The sequence below is a fragment of the Rhipicephalus sanguineus genome, chromosome 11 (assembly GCF_013339695.2).
Source record: "Rhipicephalus sanguineus isolate Rsan-2018 chromosome 11, BIME_Rsan_1.4, whole genome shotgun sequence".
NCBI classification, from domain to species: domain Eukaryota; kingdom Metazoa; phylum Arthropoda; class Arachnida; order Ixodida; family Ixodidae; genus Rhipicephalus; species Rhipicephalus sanguineus.
Window position 1 is genome coordinate 93,340,611 of NC_051186.1, and position 6,000 is coordinate 93,346,610.

Sequence of the window (6,000 nt, forward strand, 5' to 3'; positions counted from 1 at the left end):
CCCGGTAACGCCGCCTGTGATAAAAGCGCCAGGCCTGCACGGATAGCGCAGCACAGTCACAGCGAAAGCTGGAAGAGCGGCATCTCTAGAGCCTGTTATAAACTCTCTTGTGGTTACTAGTACAAGTACACTACCAAGGTGCCCACTACGCCACAAATCATAATTTTTGTGAAGTTGGGAAGCACCTACCACGATAGTATTCGTCATTGTGCGCAGAAGCGAGGTACCATTTGTAAGGCATTATGTGCACTTTGTTAATGCGACGGCTGATGACGATGAAGAATTATGGCTGTGCGCTTTGTAATGGGCTGGAAGCTTCAAACGACCAACCAGTTACGTAATTGGCATTGTGTGACGCCCGGTCGTTATTTAAGTGTCCCACCACGCTTTATAACACACGTTAACGCGAGAAAAATAGAGAGAGAATTAGCTTTATTGAGACATTGAGGAAATTGATCATGGGAGCCTTATGGGCTTCCTTGGCAACTAATAGAAGTGCCCTTGCGAGGAACCCGCTACGGTATATAACATCATAATTTTTGTGAAGTAGGGAAGCAGCCACTATGCCATTTTTCTTCATTCTGCGGAGAGCCGTGGTAGCCGCTGAACACCTGTTAGGCATTATGTGCACTTTGTTGATGTTGTGGCTGATGACGATGAAGAAATATGGCAGATCCCTTTGTAATGGGTTGGAAGCATTCAGCAACCCACCCGTTGCGCAATTTGCATTGTGTGACGCCTGGTTACAGAATTTTCGTTGTGTGCCGCCTGGTTGTTATTTTACTGTTCTACCCCGCTACATTACATTTGTTTGTGGTTCCTTCCCCATGTCCAGCTATCAGGGACACTTTATGATCAGCGCTCCAAGCGGCCACTGCTGGACGCTCGTCCGTTTTCAATGGGACAGGGTCATTTTCCGTCGATAAAAAATCGTAGAGGCGCAACTTCCAAAAGTTCCCAAGAAGGCACGTTCTAGAAGTTCTACTGTACCTCACCAATGCAGCACTTTTGCCATCGGGGCGTTACATTTTGTTCCCACGACGAGTAAAGTTTAAACAATGGGATCCTATGGAAGCCACCAAAATTTCGCCTTATTTTTCAGGAAAAAAACGAGCCGTCTGAACAAACTAGACTGAAACCTGCAAAGTTCCCAGAGATCTAAGTAGTATGAAGACACTGCTTTCATTTGAGCCTGCGATCATGGTTTGGCGTGGATAAAAACACGTTCCAAATTTAGGTTTTCTACAACGCGGTCATGTCTTTGGCTTGCATCTTTCATCGTAGTATCTTGATAAGGCCGATTTTATCACCGCTCGCTCGGCTGGCGTTGTGGCCGAATCGGTAAAGCAGTAGCATCATGTGTCGCGCGTGGACGTCGCGTCGAAGGTTCGAATCCGCGAAATATTTTTTTTCTTTTTACAGTATTGCTCCTGTTTGCATGGGGGTACAGTGGGTTACGGTGCTAGGCTGGTGACCCGAAGGACACGGGTTTTATCACGGTCGTGGCTCTAGCATTTTCGAAGGAGGTCAAAATGCCAGAAGCCCTTGTATAATCCGGAGCCTTCCACCACGGCGTGCCTCCCTTGTATAATCCGGAGCCTTCCACCACGGCGTGCCTCATAATGAAGCCGTTGTTTTGTACTGAATCAGAGGCTGGTTCCGAGCTAGTTGGTATAGCGACATAATGAAAACGGTAAGCGCACGGTAAGACTGGAACAAGACCGAACAAGAAGAACAAGCGCTCTGTGTGTGTCATCATCTTGTTCCAGTCTTACCGTGCGCTTACCGTTTTCATTATGCCGTTGCTTTGGCACGATTTGATTGTTGGTACATTGGAGTGGTCGTTTTTTAGCGCTTCAGAGCGTTCTGGAGATGCGTGTCACGTTCAGCTGGTCGGAATCGAACGCTCTGACTACGTTCGGCTGGTTCTTTCGGAGCACCACGCTACATCTCTGAGAGCTCTTATTTTGTACTCGGAGTCCGACCGAGATCTCATCATGTGACTCCCGCGTCTAGTGTGTTTGCTAGAGAAGAGGCGGTGACGCGTATCCTTTTTCGGCCTCCGATTGCTCTGGCGAGTAGCTGCAGGTACCGCTCGGACTCAGTCGTGTGAGCACAAAATTTATGATAGCTTTAATGGCCAAGTTAAGCTCTTTTAGGTGTATGTACGTTATCCTCACGATGCAGTAGCCACTGCTGCGGAACGTTTAAGTCCGTTATGTTACGTCCGAGCGTGGTTGCCGAAAGCGATAAGAAGAAATCTGTCGTATAGGTATTCCGTACATTCATTGCGTATCTGATAGGCTAACGAAAGTAGGAAGTAGATACGGCGTTAACGTTGTTTTTACGGCAGCCAATAAGCTAAGTAATATATAATCGCCGCTATGCAGAAAAAGAATGAGCGAGTGAAAGACAAGGAATGACCGATATTAGAGGCGAATCTCCTTAGGGACGAGCCTTGTCGTTGTCCGCGTACGACACGGTCTACGAAACCGAAATCGACAAAAAACAGAAACATTTGTGAACCGCAACCGAAAAAAAGAAACATCTGTGAAAAAAAAATACTTGACGGGGCGCTGAAGTGAAAAAAAAACATCATTGAAAAAAATACATAAGGCGCTGCAGTGACAATGGGTATGTATAAGCGCGTTCCACACATACTCTTTCTGCCATGGACTGTGAACGCGCGCTCGCCCGCGAAAGGCAACGTCGACGCATACAGCGAGCTACCACCAAGGGGATGTGCGCAGACCTTGTCTTTGCCAACTTCAGGCTAGGTCCGATTGCAGAACCATTGCCCATAGGCGTGCGCACAAGGGGGGGTGGGCAGGGGGGGGGCGCCCCCCTAATCACCTAAGAGGGGGGCGCAAAATCTGCCCCGTACATTGACTTAGTAGGGTGAAGGGGCGCTGCGATGAACCTTTGCCCCCCCTGATGGCGAACCCTGCGCACGCCTATGCCATTGCCTCTGCATTTCTCGGAACACAAAGCAGTAATGAAGAGAAAATGGAATCCACAACTCAACACGACATAAGATTTATGACCAATAAACATTTTATATAACTGTACACAATTGTCACTCATTTACACGCGCGAGTGGGCAATGTTACGGGAGATTCAGGGTTACCGAACGAGCCCCAGTGCTTCAACCACTCATCATCATTCACTTCGTGGATATGCGTGGATTTTTAAAGACCATAGTCTTTCTTGGGGAACTTAAACGCAGAAATTTTGGTCTGTCTTTCTGTCTGTCTTTCTGTTTGTCGGCACGTCCCTCGATTCAGCCACTCGGCCAAAGTTGAACCACTTGCCCAAGGGCCAGCCGTCTTGAACTGGTACGGCTGTTCATACTTGTGAACGTTGTCGATCAAAAGTAAATATCATGCATATCTGAGGTGCAACATCACTAGGTAAGTATTAGGTGGCGTGTTCCTTTAATAGCAAATGCATACACACGTAATTTTAAGGACCCTAGTTTCTTAAGCTGCGCTGAAAATGCATAAGAATGGAAGCTTGAGCGAGTTGGTATGCGTTCATCTTTGTTGAAACAGCGCTCACTAGACGACGACGAAGTAAAAGAAGGCACAGGACAGGCGCTGCCTGTCCTGTGCCTTCTTTTACTTAGTCGTCGTCTAGTGAGCGCTGTTTCAACAAAGCTGAAAATGCGACTGCGCTGAAATTTGCCTTCCTCCGTGCCCTTCGCACGAGCTCATTGTTGTGTTTCGGTTTCGGTTCTGTATTGCACTGTACGAATGCCATGGGTTGGTGTTGAAAAACTTTAGTTTTGAGAAGGCCAAGAAGGTGAAAAGAAATATTTAAAAATGAAAAAGCAGCGTTGTGGGCGGCCTTCAGGCTGCCGGTTGTGGGCGCCGCTCTGGCGTTCCTGTTTTACCCAGGCGACGTGTAAATAAAAGAGTGTGTGGAGAGTACTCGTTGAGTGCGGACGTTTCTCTGCTTCAGCGCTTTGCGCCAAACCGCGTTTTCGGGCTGGCTGGCGTCCCCGCCGGTCGCGTGTCACCGCCGGTCTTCGCCTGCTGCTGCGCCGGGACTACCAGCACGCAACACAGCACTCATGTTTCCCGACGTATTGCCAGATGGCGTCCATATCTCACACAGCGCCTCTTCTATCGTCTTTACACGACATTTGCAGCGAAGCACGCAGATACGCGGCCAATTTTTTTTGTTCAGTGAAACACGCGGACAAATTCACTGATTGCCGTACAGTGGTGTATAGACTATTTTACGGATGGGCTTGGTGCCGGCATATTGGGCTGTTAGCCTTGTGCTGCGGCTGACGTACACCCATGATAACAGTTGGGTTGGTGCGTTCGACGTTTCTTGCCGCACCTTTCGACGTTTCTTGCTGATGACCATACTTCCGACGACCTACGAATGTGATCGCCACTGTATCGGTGTACGGCGCGCATTGCTCTTACTTCGACTTCTCATTACCTGGGCACAAATTAGCCCAATAAAGAATTTTCATATGTACCACCTTGTGTTTTGCGTACTTCGCCATCACGACTAGGTGACAATATTTCGGCAGTTCTTTATAATGACGATCATAAGATTGAACATATCTGTCGGGTGGAACATTTCTTCTTTCGGGTGGTTTATCAATTCTTTGGATGGGCTCCGACTGCACGAACTTGTTGTACAAGAGATGCTTTCAGGTGCCTCCAACTAACAAATCATTAAGGATGGTTTGATTACTTTGCCAAAGCATGTTAGCGCGTATGCTGCGGTCAGCGCGGGACCAAATTTTCTACCTGCAGTAATGGGCATAATGCAAGCGAACAGATAGGAAAGCACAAGAAGTTCGCATGCTACTCGCCCCTATCGTTAGCCAGGTCCCACCGACATGTTTTTCACGAAGCAGCTCTCATCATTGAACGTCGCCGCACGTTCTTCTAGAAGACACGTGATAAGAACAACAGTAAAAGGCACCTTAAAAGATCTTTGGCGTATTAGAATCTACAATATTATGAGATAATACGTATTGGTGCACATTTATAAGGGACTCAGTGAAGCGACAAATACTAAACCTATTTTACGGGGGCTTTAACGCGGTGCGAACATGGGCGACAAGCTATCGCCTCAACTGTCAACCTCAGCGGCGAAGGAACACAAAGGCGCCGCTACAAACCATGCATTCAGACGGAATAAAGCTCTCGCAAAACAAAACGTGTATTGGCCTTCGGCGACCAATCTGCCCAGAAACTCGGTTTAGCGAGAGCAGATGTATCTAGCGAAAAATTTCGGGCACGAAAAGGGAATAGAAATCCAGGAAGTGAACTCCGGTTAATTGTCCGCCACGTTGGTATAGTAGTTACGGTGCTCCGTTGCTGGCCCGACAATTACGGTTTTGATTTTGGCCGCGGCGGTCGCATTTTGCTGGAGGTGAAATCACAGAGAACCGTGCAGGCTCATAGGGAATAAAGGGAATAAATGAACCCGTTTGGCTGCACTTTCGATACCTCCGGTGTTGTCGGGCGCCATTTTTTTATTCTGCAGCGTTAAACGAGTCTTTGCCAAAGAAACGGGAAATGACTAGCCATTTTAACGTTACAACTCGCCGGTCTTATCTTCGTTGCCGACGTAACGGAGAACGGCAGCAGATCAAGCCAAGAGGTGATGCTGTGTGTTCTAAACTCCTTTTCTTTTGTTTCTTTCCCTTCTTTCTTGCCACGACGAAACTCTTGACTTCGCGCGAGATTCAAAAAGATAAAAGCCATGCGGCACGTGGTGGAATACACGCGAACTAAACGCCGATGTCCGAGAAAGCTGGATCTGCACATGATGCCTGTATAGGGTCGTTTTGCAAAACAGTTCTAGCACCGGCACTGGGGAAGAATACTGGGCCTCTCACGCCGTGGGCTCAGGTTCAAACCTCGTTCCTTCCTGGAAGTTTTTTCTTATTTCGTTTTTTCTTCTTATTTCGCGCGATAGTGGTTACAGACATCGGCGGCGGTGGCGGCGGACAACTACGGCGCTAAAAAC